Source organism: Schistocerca americana, chromosome 8 (assembly GCF_021461395.2).
Source record: "Schistocerca americana isolate TAMUIC-IGC-003095 chromosome 8, iqSchAmer2.1, whole genome shotgun sequence".
Classification (NCBI taxonomy): Eukaryota; Metazoa; Arthropoda; class Insecta; order Orthoptera; family Acrididae; genus Schistocerca; species Schistocerca americana.
Genome location: NC_060126.1, coordinates 395,624,297 through 395,641,893, shown reverse-complemented (window position 1 = coordinate 395,641,893; position 17,597 = coordinate 395,624,297).

Genomic DNA, 17,597 nt, shown 5'->3' with positions numbered 1-17,597 from the left:
CGAACCCATCCTCGATATGTTGGGTCAGGTTCAGGACTTGACCGCACCACGATTTGCCTGGTCGGAAACCTGCCTGCTGTGGGATGATCTGTTGTTCCAGGACGCTTTCTGTGCGACTTAGCGTCAGGCGTTCCAAGATCTTAAAACAGTGACATAGAAGAAGTGGTCATATGACCTGCAGCAACAAATCCCTCTCTAGCATGCATCATCAGTCTGCCATTAAATTGTACCTCGTTACAATTCCATCTCAGTAGATCACCCTGTCCACTCTCTATTATCCTTTAATGCAGATGCATGTAAGTTTAGAGGCATATGGTTCTCTGTTTTTCGGAAAAGTGTCAAATACGGTAGTCAACCCGCGTGTATCACTGTTACCTCCATAGACACATAGTAGAATGCTGCCTCAACAGAAAAAAGAGTGACTGTTTCCCTGGTCCCTTCGCTTACATATCGACAGGTTCCTCTTGCTGTTGCATGCTTGTTCCCATGTACAAGAATAGTTCTGCGCCAACCAGAAGACACACAAGTACATCCTCAATTTTACTTTCCCTCAATTTAAACATATTTTCCGTCATTTTTCACAATTCTATCGATTTTTGTATGCAACTTCTACCCATGCAATCCTGACATAACCTCTTGTTCTGTGTTCTAAAATTGATTGTAAATGTAGTATAGCTGACAACACCTAGCACAAATGCACTATTTTTCTGATCGGGAGGCATAGATTAGTACTGTACTCGATTGCATCCAGTCACCTCCACAGATTCCACATTTGCCGTGCATTTGCTCTGTTTTCTGTATGTCTGTGTACACGAATGTCTCACAAACGGCTCCCAGGACCGCAGTAGCCCCATGTTAGCGTTCCAGTGTGGATCCTTCACATGTTATATCTGGAGTAATGTTGGGATGCGGATCCACAAGATGCCACGTCCAGGATAGGGTTTGAAGGTGGATCCGCTGCACACTATATATCCAGACTGATGTTCAGAGGCAGGTCCACCACTCATCGCATCAGGGATAGGGCTCACAGGTGGACCAACCAAGCGCTACGTGCGAAGCCATGCTCTGCGTTCGGAGTTGGGTCCATCAGCGGGAGGGTCAGGTCATGGGAACCATTCGCGACACAAGCTCATACACAGACATACAGAAAACACAGCAAACGCTACTAGATGCATCTGAGTACAGTGCTATACTACGCCTCCCAATCAGAAAATCAGTGCATTTGCGCTAGGTGTTGGCAGCTGTACTACATTTACAAGAAATTTTAGAACACGGAACGAGAGGTTATTTCATGATCACATGAGTAGAAGTGACATAAAAAAATCGATAGAATTGTGAAAAATGACAGGAAAATACGTATAAATTGAGATAATCTACACCGAAATGCGAGGAAATCGAGGAAGTATTTGCGTGTCTTCTGGTTGGCGCAAAACAACTTCACTAGGTAACAAGTATGTGACAGCAAGAGGAATCCGAGAAAACTTTGACATGCAAGCGAAGAGAACAAGGGAAACAGTCACTTTTCTCCATCGAGGCAGCATTCTACTATATGTCTATTGAGGTAACAGTGATACACACGAGTTGACTACTATATTTGACGCTTTTCAGGAAGACTGAGAACCACCTGCCTCTAAACTTACATGCATCTGCGTTAAAAGGATAACAGAGAGTGGACAGGCTGATAGATTGAGATTGATCTGTAACAAGGTACGATTTAATGGCGGACTGATGATGCATTCTAGAGAGGGAGATGTTGGTGCAGGTCATTTGACCATTTTTTCCGCTGTTCTGTCAGGATGCATCAGTCGCGTGACAAAGCCTGCATTCGACTCGTATACAAGCATGTGTTCTGTATGTTACAGCACTGTCTTCTTGTGCTTTTTAACAGCAAACCTCTCGGTCGTCAGAGAACTTCCATCTCATGTGTGATGAAACGTGGTCACCCTGTTTTGACATATTCCTCTAAATGAACGAAGATTTATGCGATGTTCTCCTTCCCCCTGTCGCATCTTAAGTGAAAAATCGAGACTTCATTTTCATAATTACGATGATTCTAAGTTAGCGATAGGTGTTTGTGAGATGAACAATTCCCGTGTGTAAATCTGGTTGACAGATGTGCTGTTTACAGAGTTAGTGGTGGCGTGACTTGTAATTCACATGTCGGTTGCTGCTGCTATGCGTTTATGTTTCCTGGTAAGAGGTATTCTCCATTACTCATGATCACTTTTATATAGGACTGATGTGGGCATAGTATAATTTCTGAACCATGATCGGATGTGAACAGTGGATGCTACACATCTCTGGAAAGCTATATTGTGCATGTATCAAACAGAGCCAATGTTTTAAGGAAGTATTTTTTTTCGTTTTACAGTTTGTTACCATAGTTTATCTTAGAGAAATCTGCAAGAAGGATATATCTCATGCGCTGGAAATATATTTCTTGCATTGGAATACTAACGGCGCTGCATTCCACATGACTGATAGGTTGGAAACTCAAGCGATCTAACATTATAGCCTGTTTTAAGTGCAGAAACGTGTAGCATTAGGAGTGCATGTGTTTATATTCTCTCGTACCAATATCCTCCTGGTACTGATCCCAGGCACTAGAACAATACTATAAAACTGATAGCATAGTTGATTTACGTAAAATGCTTCGAACTCCATCGGTCTGGAGCTCCATCATCCATAAAAACTACCCATTTCTTGTTCTTCTTAACTGTCTACTATTACGACACTTTCAAATCTGTTACTATGCACCGATGAGGTCTTCTAATCTCCTCGACATGTGCACACCTGGAGAAATCTCGTACACTTGGATGGGCAAGGACTCAGCAAGCGCCATTCATTCATGAGACGCAGAATGTAGCAGCCTACTTCTGGTCAGCTGCACATTAAATTGGTGCTGGTGCTGCAGGGTGGGTTGGTAAAAGGCACTGCGATGGAGTCTTTCAGCCTGTAATTTCATCCTAAGACTGCGAGAATGCTCTGTGACTCCCATCCGCATAGAGATAGATCGTACATTAAGCACTATGCTTGAGGTGCTAGAAATATATCGAGGACTGTCTGGTATACTTTGATGATGTATACATTCGAGAATTAACCATGAATGGACATACTGCACACCTATCTACAGTCGCAATTATACTCGCAAAGGGGAGAATTGGCAGTTTAGCGATGACAGTGAAATTTGGAAACATGCTGTCACATCATTGGTCGGTGTTGAAATTGCTGTAAAATTGCTAAAATTGTTCGCACTATCAACTGTGATGCTTATTTTTACAGCACAGCGACAGTGTCTTCTCGATCTCTTCTGTCCACATAATGATTGACTGACATCGCTTGATTGACATGGAGAAAGAGTTTTCGTGGAGGGGCAACACCTTCTGAGGATAGCTAGCACCGAAACAGTGATAGCGTACATAAATGCGATAAAAGAAACCAGTCGAAATGGAACACAGAGCCATCAGCTATTCCATCATTGTGATAGATGAGTTTAAATCTAGAGGTTGTCAATCATCTTTGGACAGCAGTTTGGAAACGCTCCACAACGCTGCCAAACTTTTCCGGTTTCCTTATGTTGTAACTGTCTTTCTTGACACAGACCTGAAAGTTGTGGCAGAAAAAACAAAATGTATGCCAGTGTACAAAGCATGTTACAGCAGAAAAAACAATGTTTGAAACCACGACACACGGTCACAGGGAGAATCTCTTGCGACTTACAGTATAGTTTGTGGGATATGGTCATCCTCCTACAGTACAGGCAGCACAACTTTACACTGGTCTGTGCAATGGATATTTGTATATTTAATAGGATCGTCACATGCGCTCGATGTTAGCATGCAGACGTATTTGTTTTCGATATATGCAGTAAAAATCTTATCGAGTTCTCTATCAGATGAAGTTAGTGGAGCTTATGTAGTTAATAATTTTTCACTGTTGGATGGTACAGAATAATAATGATAACATGTTGGGGTGACAGACGTGAATGGGCCCTGAGGGATCTGGATCTGCTTCAGACAGCAGTACCTGTATGTAGTTTGAGGACCCACCACAAAGCTGTAGCAAAATCCTCGTCCCTCTTCCAGTTCCCGTACTGTCTTTTACACTCTCATGTTGCAGGAGCAGGTTTCATTTGGCGCTGACTTCACACATTATACACTGTTGGCAGAGCTACGACAACTTGTTCCCATTTCCACTGAATGGTCAACACGCGATCCTGTCACACTAACTCAGGTCACTCTGTTTCTAAATGGGTTTCATAAGGTGGTACATATAGCTCTCTCTGACTTCTGCTCAGTTCCCACTTAAATTGGAACGATTACATGCGCAAAACTGCCGAAATGGCAGCAGTTGCAAGAGGCATATGGACTATCTAAAATTTTACTGTAGCAGATAGGTTCGAAAAAGGTGACTTGTTGTGAGATATGACAGTGCTATAAATATGATTCACTAGTGGCTGTAATCACTAAAGGACTTCTCCATCGGATACAACACAGGTATGAAGTTGAAAGGAAAGACTTTATTCCAAATCATAGACATCATTTATACCAGAAAGCGTAGCACTAGAGATCTGAAAAGCTGGTGTACATTTCTTACGACCTCAATCAGCACACAATCTACCGTTTGTGATCCTTCTCAATCAGCCATCAACTATAACCCAGACGATACATCACCAAACCTCTGACATGGCATCGAGACAGAATGTGTTACAAATACTGGAGAAATATCTAGCGGCAGCGTGAGGGAGTTGCATATACCGGCTTCGTACCACGTTCCTTAGCCGAATCACTTTCTAAATTCGGTGATTTTACCACGAGGTTGCACCGTTGGTGACGTGTAACCGCACTGTTGTTCTGATAAAATACACTCTGGCGATCACCGTCTATATTCAGTGTCGCAGTATTTGTCTGGAAAAACCACTTCATTCGGAGGTAATGCCGTACCTCGATTTATAAAGCTGGTACAGCTTTTAACATGGATACTTGTGTGCACCTGTAGAACCAAGACTGCTTGTGATAGTAATATGGCCATGTTTTTTGACATCTGGCAGATTGTAAGACGGTTACATCTCTCTTACTAAGACACAGTGGTACCACTTACAAAAAAAACTTCTGAGACATCTCCACCCACCGCTGATTTTCGTTCGGTATTATATTTTATCGCCAGTAATCAGTTACTGGTGGAGTACTATACTTAGTAGTAGGGTATGCGTGATAGTTTTGCCTTGAGCATCATTCTTATAAAGTATGTATGTGTGTGTGTGTGTGTGTTCCGACATGGGCAAAGGGAATGACTATGTCCAGTCGTAAAGAAAGTATGGATTTGACTTGGAATACTGTGATAGCAAAGGGGAAAGTATGTCAAGTCATAAGAATGGTAGATATATTTGTATTTCGAGAGCCACAGCCAGCAGTAGCGTGTATTACCAATAATTCGCTCAATGTCAAATGTCATTCAGTTGGGACCGTGAGCGTAATATTCAATTGTAAGTACAGTGATAAAACATATATGGGGCCGGTTTCCTAGGTTGATTCTGTCTGTTCGTTGGCCTGTGGCAGGAATGATTCACATTTCCAGCTAACGGTAGGCGCTGTCCGAATGGAGAGACCTGTCGGGATGCAGGAATGTAGCTGACTTAACCGTGTCATCCTCTAGATGGCCGAATAGCGAACTGATACTTAGTATGTGTTGGATAGCTTTCACGATCATGTGGAAATTTGAGAAGATTCAATATGGACATGTGTTTGCGCTGGACCATTATTCCCTCCCATGTAAATTGTCTGGTTGACTGCTTTTACACATTTCGCACCTCTAGGCATGAGAACCACCTTAGTTCGTTTTGTAAATGTAATTTGTCTGTTACATCACAGACATTGGTATTCGTGAGTGGAAATATCTGTTTCCTCTGTTTTTTTCGAGTTTTCACGTAAAGGTCTTTGCAGACAAGATAAGTTTCTACTTACTCAGTGGTTTACAGCACGCTCCACCTCGCTAAAGTTTCGGGTTTCTAGATAAATAATTTCCAGTCTATATCTTCAGAATTATGTTGTGTGAGCAATACTGCTATGCAAGCGATATTGCTATGTGCTTGATATTGAGAAGTACCACGTATATGGTATAATATTCAGGCAAATCATGTGAAAATACATGTGTTCTTGTAATCCCAGAGTTGGAGATTGGTGTAGAAAACAAGCAGGCAAGTAGGTCGTGGCCAGAAACAGTAAGGCCTTTGAGCCGAGGCGAACCGACCCTGACTTTGTACAACAGTTCTGAGAGTTACTTCAGTCCACTAGGGCGCTCTGGTCACACGTCGGTACCAGATGACTTGTGACCATCGGCTGCGGTGGATGATCGCCCAACCTAATGGGAAACATCTAGTGCAGCGAGGAGTATACCTACGGTGTATGTGCTTATGCTGTCTGTTTTCATGGTGTATGTATGTGTGTCTGGCAGTCGATAGCTACATGCATGATGCAAAAGGGGGAATTTTGTATGGCGAAGGATACGAATTACATGTTTACTATATAGACATGGTATGTGTAACTTGTGACAGATGGTGAGCCTCGTTAGGACCGTCAGGAAGAATGCAGTTGGTGTTATTCTAGGCTATTTTCGTAAACAGCTCTAATTAGGGCAAGAATTTCCATACAGACAAGCTGAGACATCACGAAAGCTCCTGCAAAAGTGACTGTTAACTATTTCTGCAGCAGTTTACAATTTCTGAGAGGTAGACTTGGCTTTTATTTACATAGTCATGTGACGTCAGTATAACATTGAGAACCTTTTAGATGTTCCTGCACAGTTGAGCCACTATGCAGACATCTCTCTCTTGATGCTGCACTTGCAGGTAGACATCAGTCACAGTTAACATGTGTGCGGCTGAAGGCATCTCTCATGTCCCTTTAGGATCACTAGGAACAATGCACCCTGTGCTATTCTGGGAAGCTTTGCAAGAGATTTCTATAGCGTGACCTGTGATGTCAGTATAGCATTGAGAACCTTTTAGCTGTGCCTGTGAGGGTGAATCGCTCGGCAATTAGGTCTTCGCTGCACCACAGGTAGAGGGGCATCACACCAGCAATGGTAAACACTTGCGCGTCCAGAGGGTGACTTCGCTCTCATTTACATAGGCATGTGATGTTAATATAGCTCTCAAAGAATTCTAACTGTATACCCGAAAATAAACGCGACTTTCACCCACTGGCTGTATGCGGTAGTGGACTGACAGTAATATCTCATCCCCCCACCCTCTGCATTAATCTGTCTGGCTGTGGTTCATAGTGGTGGCGGTATGTACGCACATTGGGAGCCTCTGATACATTATGGCTGACAATAGTTCGAAAGTGTTTTTTTACATGCAATGAGTGTTTGTGCACTGTGTTATTTTCGACTGTTTAAGCGTTGTGAGCATGTTTGCAGAGGCTTTTCAATGTATTGTTGTTTGCGTGTCTGTACATCGGTGTATTGCATTATTTCGATGATTTACGGGTAGTTTGCAGGTATGTAGGCTGTGTACTGCATTATTTCGACAGTTTACAAGTAGCAAGTGTGTCTGCAGAGCGTTTTACATACATTATTTTGACAATTTTCCAGTTGTTTTCATGTCTGTAGACTGGGCAATGCATTATTTTCGCAGTGAGCATGTCTGCAGAGCGTTTTACACGCATTATTTCGGTGATCTAAGAGTAGTTTGCAGCTCTGTAGGGTGTGCAATGCATTATTTCGGTAATTTACGAGTAGTTTGCAGGTCTGTAGACTATGTAGCATGACCCCAAGCATGTCAGAGTGAGTGTTTTGTATCAGTGTAATAAATAAACTACATGAAATCCATCCCTAAATAAATTGTTCCAAAATATATAAGGTACACTCCCTTTATCCAGCAGCCCAGAACAGGCTGAGTCCTTTTCCCGCCATTTTTCACACAGACGGCCATCTTGGATTACGTCACATAAGGGACGACAGCACTGTGCACTAGGTTTGTCGGACTCCAGACCTCATGGTGAACACACTGGATGGAGCTACTGTGTCAAATTGTTTAAATAAAGACTGCCTGCAAAATAAAGACTTATGTTCATCCTATCCAGCAGCCCAGCACAGGCTGAGTCCTTTTTCCACCAATTCCTAGGAAGAGGTGGCAGTCAGATGACATAGGTTAGTGGAGGTAGCCCAAGTGACCTTTTTTCCACCAAATTTTGAACTTCCTGGCATTTTCTGGGGGAGGGATGGGGGAGGAGAGGGGGTTTACCAGAGGGGAGAGGTTAATTATTTTATCAATTTAATTAAATAGTTAATCGATATCAAAAGTGTACCTTCAGCAGTGAGGGGGAGGAGGTGAGTTGGATTTTTCCTGGGGGAGGGGAGTGGCAGGGGGATGGGGCAACAATAGGTCAATCAAAAGGAAGGTTCCTTTCAGCAGAACAATATATTAAGCACCTCTCAATTAAAGGAGAGCAATAGGTTAAGTACCTGTCAATCAAAGAACAATAGGTTTGCCCCTGAATGCGTACCTGCCCCTGATGTAGGCAACCCACATTAACAAAACGTGCTGGTACGAAGTTTGCCCTGCTACTAAGGGGACCCAAAACCCAGGGGCAAGGTGAAGCTGTGGAGCCACTAGCTCCCAGGGAAGGAAAAAAAATAGTGTAATCAGGTATTTTTCTTTCAATAAAATGATTTAAAAGTCTGTATTATACACCTTTTTAGCAGGTTCAGAACTGGAACTTTTTCACGGCTACTTACTAGCCGCCATTTGTCTTTCAAAATATTAAAATACATCATACTCCCAGGGTCTAAGCCCCATCCTCCCCAACGTGCTGTCATATTGGCGCCCCTGCTGCCAGGCTTTCTATCTCCTGTTCCACTCACAAATGGAGCGAGGGAAATCCGACTGTCATGTATCTGTACGAGCACTGATTTCTCATATCTCACTTTCGCTGTCCTGGCGCGAGATGCGTGTTCGTGGCCATAGGATTGGTGAGCCGTCTGACGCAAATGCCAGTGCACTAAACTTTCTCAATAGTATTTTGTGACCAGGATGCCTTTTCCTCTACAGGAAATCCCATTTGAGGTTGCGGTGCATTTCCTTATTGATCGAGCCTGCAGCTAACAAATCTAGCAGCATGCCTCTGGAGGGCTTTGACGTCTTTCTTTAATCCGATCTGGTGGGGATTTCAAACAATCAAGTAGTATTTAAGACTGCGTCGCATGTAGTCTCCTTTAGGGCTGAGGTACACGTTCTTAGAATTCTTCCAATAAATCGAAGTTGACCATTCACTTTCTTTACAACTGAAGTGCTCGTTCCATTTCATGGTGTTACGTCCAGATATTTTGACCAGCCTGACTGTGTTGGGTAGCGGATAGTTTCAGTGGCTTGACTAGTGTTTATTATATTGATCAGATAGCAGTTCAACAATCTAAATACATAGCATTTGTTAGTCTTTCAATTAGTTAAATACAATTTTATTTAAAGGTTTTGATGGTGCTGAGCCACAGTCATACTGCCATTTGACTGTATATAAATATTTTTTTTCTGTACGATCTAGATTTTTAGTTTTTACGCCATTTTTAAGTACAATGCTAAAAAATTTTACACCATTAATATGTCATATTTGGTAGAGTCAGTCCAAAGTCTTGTTTATCTGCTTTGGGCTTGCCTTAACAGATATGACGTGTTAATGGTTTAAGAATTGGAGCATTGTACTCCATACCAGCATAAATGCCGAAATCCAGAAAAATGCAGTAACATACAGACCAATGGTGGTGTATTCTTACTCAAGTAAAATGATATATTAACTAAAGTATTAATACCTGGAGTACTCGCAGAATTTTAATTATCACTCTGCAAAATTAAGTTACACAATTAATTTCCTGTTTCTTTGTAGGTGTATGTCTGCAATCGAACAGATTGAAATCCTTGCACCACAGTACTGTAGCATGTCACAAGTTCCAAAGGAAAATGGCGCTGAACAGCGATGAAATGCATTATAATGCAATAATTCGTCTTCGGTAATGGTGGAACAGCTGCAGCTGGGTCAGGCCAATCTATAAAGCCAATTAAGTCATTTGAATTGGCGTGTCAGAGTTGCAACGTTCCTGCTGCTTGTGAAAACCAATTACTCCACAATACTCTGCCACATGTTAATTTCGCTCCTCTGGCGGCGTGCTGAGGTTCTGTGGTGCAAGGATTTAATTTCAGATGGAAGTAAATCATAATTCCATACAAGGCTCTCGTTAACTAGATTAATCAATATCATAGATATTCAATTAAATCGTGAGAATGCATGCTACAGCAGTGCTCTTTTATAGTGAAGTTTCTCAGAAAGTTGCCAGACCTAAGTGTGATCAAACTCTATCCTTCAAAATGTCATGAAATACTGTACTCTTCATTGTTTTCTATACATCTCCCATGTCTCTGGTAATATTCATGTTCATCAATTCTTCATTGTTTTCTATACATCTCCCATGTCTCTGGTAATATTCATGTTCATCAATTTTTTATACAACAGAATGGCATTTTCCAGACAGGGAAATACTCTGCTCTACTCTAAACTACATGGAACAAGAAGAAATGAAATGATGCGAATGAATAAAGGAAGATTAGGGATAGAGCATAAGTTTGGATGGCACAAGAATGCAGAAGGAAATAGGCTGCAGCATTTCCAAAAGAACTATCGGGCCAGACACCGTAATTTATTTAGGAAAATCACAGAAAATCTATATCTGGATGGCCAAATGGGAAGTCCAAGACTTGTCAAACAGATAAGCAGGATGCCCCCTTCCGAAGTCCATAGTAGCAGCAGCAGTTTTGCATTAAGGCGTAATCCTCATGCACAAGAACAGCATAACTGACATTCTTTTGGTATCTTAATACGACTGCATGTTTGCTAAATTTTTGCAGTGGTCCCTTATCCAATGCTGAACGAGCATTCCCTCAGTTTCTATCTAAGGCATTAATGGAGCTGTCCACATTATTTTCTTTGCTGCATTACCCTTTGGCTAGTGTTGCATACAGCTTTTGTTTCAGCTTTGAATTGCATTGTGACCTGCTTAAATTCTTTAAACCAACTGAAATGTATAACACAATAAAGAATGAAATGTCAAACAGGCTTTACCAATTTTGCGATGTACAACTAACATTGTTTTTAAGCTGCAATAATACATGGCGTGAAATTCTTATTTATTCAGATCCATACTGCAGATAACACTGTTCGCACAACCATAACCAAAGACTGAACAACTTTCTTTGAGTAGAAACCATATGTTTTCATATACAGTGTGGTCAGAAACAATCTGTAAAGTTTGTAAAGGTGGTGCAGTGTAGGTTGTGCTGAGAATTAATTGTTAAGAAAAAAAAATTTGATACGTTGTGCCATTGCAGAGTTGATTAGCATTGATGTTGTTAGCCAATCAGGCTATTGCTCATGCAAAATCAAGCGGCCCGCCAGAGATGGGATTACCAAATGTGTTCTTTGTTTGGTTTCCTAAAACCAAATGAGACAGCGATACAAAAATTAGATATGGTATGGTAGTAAGGATCGAACCAGAGCCAAAGACTGAGCAGTCTCGTGCACTACGATATGTATCGAATTGTTTTCTTAACAATTATCCCTTAGTAGATCTATCATGCAACAACCTTACAAGCCTTTTAGACTGTTTCTGACAACGTGTACAAGATTGAATGTATAAATGGATCTCACAACCAAGACATCGACTTTTGTTTGAATGACACAGTACAGTATCAGGGACCCCAGTAAGCTGTGAAATATTTCACGGGCGTACTCACTGTCTGTTTCATAATGCAGATCTTGGTTCGGTAGGATAAATAATGGCAGACTGTTACTCAAAATACCCGCCTCATATTTGGATTGTACGTTCACATAATATGCGAAAATGAAACTATGTGCCAGCATAGAGAAGTTTACTAACCATCTACAATGGACCCTGTATGCACATTACTGTCTTCCATACACTGAAGACACTTTTTGTGTATTGCGTTGTGCCCTGATTGATTTTCACAAAGGATTTTTTCGAATCCAGTTGATTAGCCAATTGTAAAACAAAAATTATTTTCCTGTCTCAGGATATGCTGGAAGATGCAGTTTTCCCATTTAGATGTAGCCCATTTGTAAATCTGGAGAGAAATGGCTTATTTTACCAGTCACTATTTCTACATTCTTGTTGAAACTACCAGACAACTCATCACTGGAGGTTCCTCACTCAGTCTGTCTTGAGCAATACGTAATTAAAAGGTTATAATTTTTCTGTTATGCTAGTCTGGCATGTCCCATAATTAAACATTCACAAAGCCAACTTTCTTATATACATCAACACTATAGGTAATAATGATAGGAATACAATCTTGCACCAAGTGAGCAAAAAGCAAAAATTAGAAACTGAAATAAAATTTTAGATATCTAACACATACATAACGGAAGGAAGGGATTTTTGGCTGTAATAACCCATCAGCTTAAAAGGCAGAGGACAAGCTACAATTTGATGAGACAAGAAAATGTCTGCAGTCATGATGGTATACACCTGTTGTGATTTAGGAGTACCATCAGAAATCTAAATACAACTAGTTAGACCGAAATTTCGCCTCTCAAAGGTGAGTATACCTTCTGAAGTACTACATTTGACACACATAATTCAGTAAATTTACAGTGAAATTCTTATTGCGTACAGATGTACTGGTAGTACATAGGATGGATAAAGAGTAGTGACAGATTTTATCAACAGACATTCACCGTATTACATACCGCCAATATAATCACCCCACATCTCAATCACCTTCCCCTTCACAGATGCAAAACATCACAAACCAGTAGCACATCCATCTCTCTCTCTCGATGTCTCACAAGGACTGCCCTATGGCACAGATGATGTGTCTCTTGTGTTGTAGTACACGCCATGAAGAGTTTCCTTCATTTTGACTAACAGGTCATAACCGCATGGACTTGTATCGGATGAATGCGGAGGATCTTCCAGTAGCTCTGACCCCCATGTACACCACATCTCCTGCATGGGGTTCACCATGTGGCATAGTGGATTATCACAAAGAATGAGGGGGGGGCAGTCGAACAGGGATCCCCATACAGCAGGGAGCTCTACTGTCATGTTGTCCATGGTGAGATGTCCCAAACAAGACAGATCTTGAATGACATCCTTGCCATCCCAAAACACTTTCACCCATATGTAATATGACAATGCCGCACCATCACACAGTCCCTGAAAACGTTGGGCTCTCTGATCCTGGCAGGTTGTCTGTGTTTTGTAAGTGTACTGTTAGGAGCGCTTCACCCGGTCTCCCGCACTTCCAGACAGTACACACTGCAACTGACTCGAACACAGCCATTGCTGCTCACTGCACTACAATTGACCTACTGTGAGCTACAGAAAGTGCACATGCCATTTGATGCACATCCTTCATGTTATAGTAGTGATCTCACTACTTTTTATCCAATCCTAGTATATTAATTCCAAAGCACAGGAAAGGAACTGAACCTGAACATCCAAAGCAATACAAAAACTCAGCAATGAGTTGTGTTTAAAAATGTTGAAATATTGATCTAAAACTGTATTAATACAGAGATAGCTTGTCAAAGTTTAACAGAAACCATGGACTAGAAAAAGTCTGCTTCTTGCAGCAACAAGGCTTAATTCACAGAGCACGGTAGTCATAGATTAAAATATAATTTCTAAAGAAAGTGAGACTGAGTTAAGCATTACAGGAGCTACATTAAACCTACACAGCACACACTTAAAGGCAATCTCCAGGTAGCATATCAATATACAGCAGCAGCAGCAGCAGCAGGAGGAATAGTAGCAGGAACAATAGGAGCAGGGGCAGCAGCATACTATTGCCCCCCCCCCCCACACACACACACACACACACACACACACACACACACACACACACAAATTCAAGCTTTCGCAACCCACAGTTGCTTCATCAGGAAAGAGGGAAGGAGAGGGAAAGAAAAAAGGATGTGGGTTTTAAGGGAGAGGGTAAGGAGTCATTCCAATCCCGGGAGCGGAAAGACTTACGTTAGGGGGAAAAAAAGGACAGGTATACACTCGCGCGCGCACCCCCCCCCCCCCCCCCCCCCCCCCCATACACACACATATCCAAATCGCACATATACAGACACAAGCAGACATATCAACAGCAAAAATAAAAAGTTACCACGCAGTATACAAAAGTGTGTGCCAACCACTGAATTATAATTTAATTAAGAGGCAGGAGTTACAAGGGAAATTTCAGCTCCAACAGAATAAACCTGTAAACTAAAAAGCAATGAGGAAATATATTTAAAAAACAGAAAAAATAACAAACAATAAGGAAATTAAGACCGAAATTTTCTGGACATTTGTAACCAATGAAATTGATTTTCATGTATCTCTGGTACAAGTCATTAATAACAAATTGTTCGTAGCAACCACAGCTCACAGGTCACTTCACACCTATTTGTTGGAAATGTCAGGAATGACCAATGCTGGGTGACTGCACTTACCAGCAGTCAGTATGCCTCTACCTGTAGCAGCAGTGCATGCACATGCGTGTTTGGCACGCTGTACCAGAACCAATGTTTTTGCCATCGTCGTTTCAGTGACAGGACACGTAGGTGCAGATTACTGTGTTCTCACGTCAGAAACAGGAACAGCAGCCTACAATGCCCAACGAGCAAGTCTGCCAGCAGTGCCAGCCTAGGCAAATATTATGACATTTAGTTGAAATGGAGAGGGCCACAAGCCACATTTTCTTGTGGATACCTGCTCAGAGGTTTGTTTCCAAAGCAGCTGCAACTGGTTCACTCATAGGTACATATTGGTTTATGAAGATCATTTGAGTGATGTTTTATTATCGCAGACATAACTAGTGCTATAATCGGCTGTATTTCCCGTCCTATGATCTCTTTCTGGATGTAAGAAAAGCTTCCATTTTGGATTGGGTTATGTTACTGAACAATGCATGCCAGCCCACATAGTGCAGTAACCTGTCAGTACACTTCCTCTTGGCATGGTCGCCACTGGCACAACTGCTGAATGAGTTCTCCCCAGTCACACTATCCACCTGAGTGCCATCATCCTCTCACCACTCAACAGTGCATCACGTCAGGACCACAACCAGTCCTCCCATTTTCTAAAGGCCCAGATGGCTGGCCCCTGATAAACTGCATATCGCAAAAGCAGAATTCGATGTAATGGTCTGCGCAGGCACTGCGTGGTTGCCAGGAAGCAACTAGGCCTCTTCCCTTCACCAGGTACCAAAAAAACTAGACATCTAGCACCCCTGGGATGACTATAGAGGACTCAGTGCCCAGACAATAGTTGACCAGTAATCTGTGTGTTACATGAGAGATCTGGCTTGCCAACTGACGGGATGTACCATTTCCTCGACATTGGACTTGCTGAAAGCCTACCACCAAATATCCATGGCAACAGCGGACACTCATAAAACTGCAATAACTATGTCCATTGGACTATTTGAATACCTATACATGTCCTACAGCTTGCAGCACAGACTTTTCAGCACTATCGAAGTTTTGCAGGGCTTGGTCTTCTGTTTTGCATACATTGATGATGTTTCAGTGGCATCATCACCCTCGGGACAATGTGAAAAACATGTATGCATTTTTCCCCAAACGTTTGAGGACTGAAAAATCTCCACAAATCCAGCTAAATCAGTACTCAGGAAGTGGTGTTCCTTGGATTTCGAGTTACTGCTACTGCTTACCCAGCCCCCAAAACAATGCACAAAGTGCGTTGCAGGTGATAATCACCTTTTAGCAAAATGTTTCACACCGAGCTGCTGAAGCCCAGGTGCCACTCCATGTCATCCTCACTGCCCCCCAAGTGTGTGGTTCCACACTTGTCACTTGGACTGACTAAATGCATGCGGTATTTGAAGCCTGCCAGATGAGCCACAAGCAAGCTATCCTTACGCATACAATCCCTGATGCCCCTTTAGCAGTCATCTCAGATGCCTCATCCTACCCTATTGGTGCTGCTCTACAACAGAATGTAAACAGGCAATGGTAGCCTTTGGGTTTCTCCTCCAGGATTACAAGAAGCAGTGCTCTTGGACACCATTTTACTCAGAGCTGTTAGCAGCCTATGAAGCAGTTAGATCCTCCAGATTCATGGTGGAAGGGCACAACTTAGCTACATGTCAAGGCCATCAGACACAGATTTCCACGTTTTTGCAGCTATAAAATAATTTACAACACAAATTCTGCATATAAGTGGTTTGCAGAATGTCACTGTTGACACCATGTCTAAAGCGGAAAGTATTTCACCTGTGAATTTGATCAGACTGGCAGCAGCAGGAAACGGCGATGAGGAGTTGAAAGACCTGTTGAAAGCAAGACAGCTCTGCACTTGTGTCACATGCCATTGCCAGATACTGAGGGACTGATATACTGTGATGAGTCAAGCAGGCCTACAGCTGCTGTATGTACCCACTCTTCTATGACAATGGGTTTTCAATTCTCTATACAGGTTCAGCCATCTAGGAATGTGGGTATTAGTAATGAGGGTATTAGTAACACAGTGTTTCATGTAGCCCAGTATACAGAAGGACTGCCGTACATAGATTCTGACCTGCATTGCCTGCCAAAAGTGCGAAGTAACACGTCACGTATGAGCTCCACTTGCAAGCCACTGAAATACAGGGCACCATAGGATGCAGAACAACCACTACGATGCAGCAACACAAGTTGACACACCATCCAGTCCCAACAGAATCGTGTTACGGAAGGAAAGTTCAGTTCCATTTCAACCCAGCAGAATTCATAGTTCAGATCAGTAAAAACTTTTTTTTTTTTTTTTCCTTTTCTTGGGAGGGGGTGTGGTGTAGCGACATCAGCTTACAGGTCACTCCATGCCTATCTGTCCGCAATGTCACGAATGACTAACACTGGGAAGATAGCACTCTCCAGCAGTCAATACACCTCTACCTATCGCAGTGTGAACATTGGTATGTGTGCGGTTACCAAATGCACAATACATGGCAATAACAAGAGAGACTGCAATAATACACGTGACATCAGTTTTGTATCTCATTGTAGTGTTGATCAATAAAACGTTATCATCTTAAAGTGAAGTGTGTCGATCAGTAACTACCTACATGTTAAGTAAGTTAAAAAATTACAGATACACATTATAAGAGGAGAGGACGAGGAAGCAGCAGACAAAACATATTTAAGTTGTGAAGTATTAAAATTAGACGAATGACTACATAGAAATAGAACAAGAACAGATATTAAAGTGGTCCGAATAAAGAAAAAAATGACACAGTAAAATAGATGACACTACTGGAGGAAAAGAAAAACACCAAATAAGAAGGAAGTGAAATTGGCACACAACAATTCAGAAAAAAATATATGGGTCTGAGTACACACAACAAGGGCAAGCTATTCACTATGAGTGAATAGTTTAGTTGTATTCCTTGATGTTTCCGTGAGACTAAAATTGGCAATCTTTCCCTGTGATGTGGTGCAAGATACTTTAAGAGACCTTATTGCAGTTGAGATTTAAGTTTCCTTTGCCTGCTTCCACCACTCTATGGTGGTGGAATAGTGTATGCTGAACATCTAATC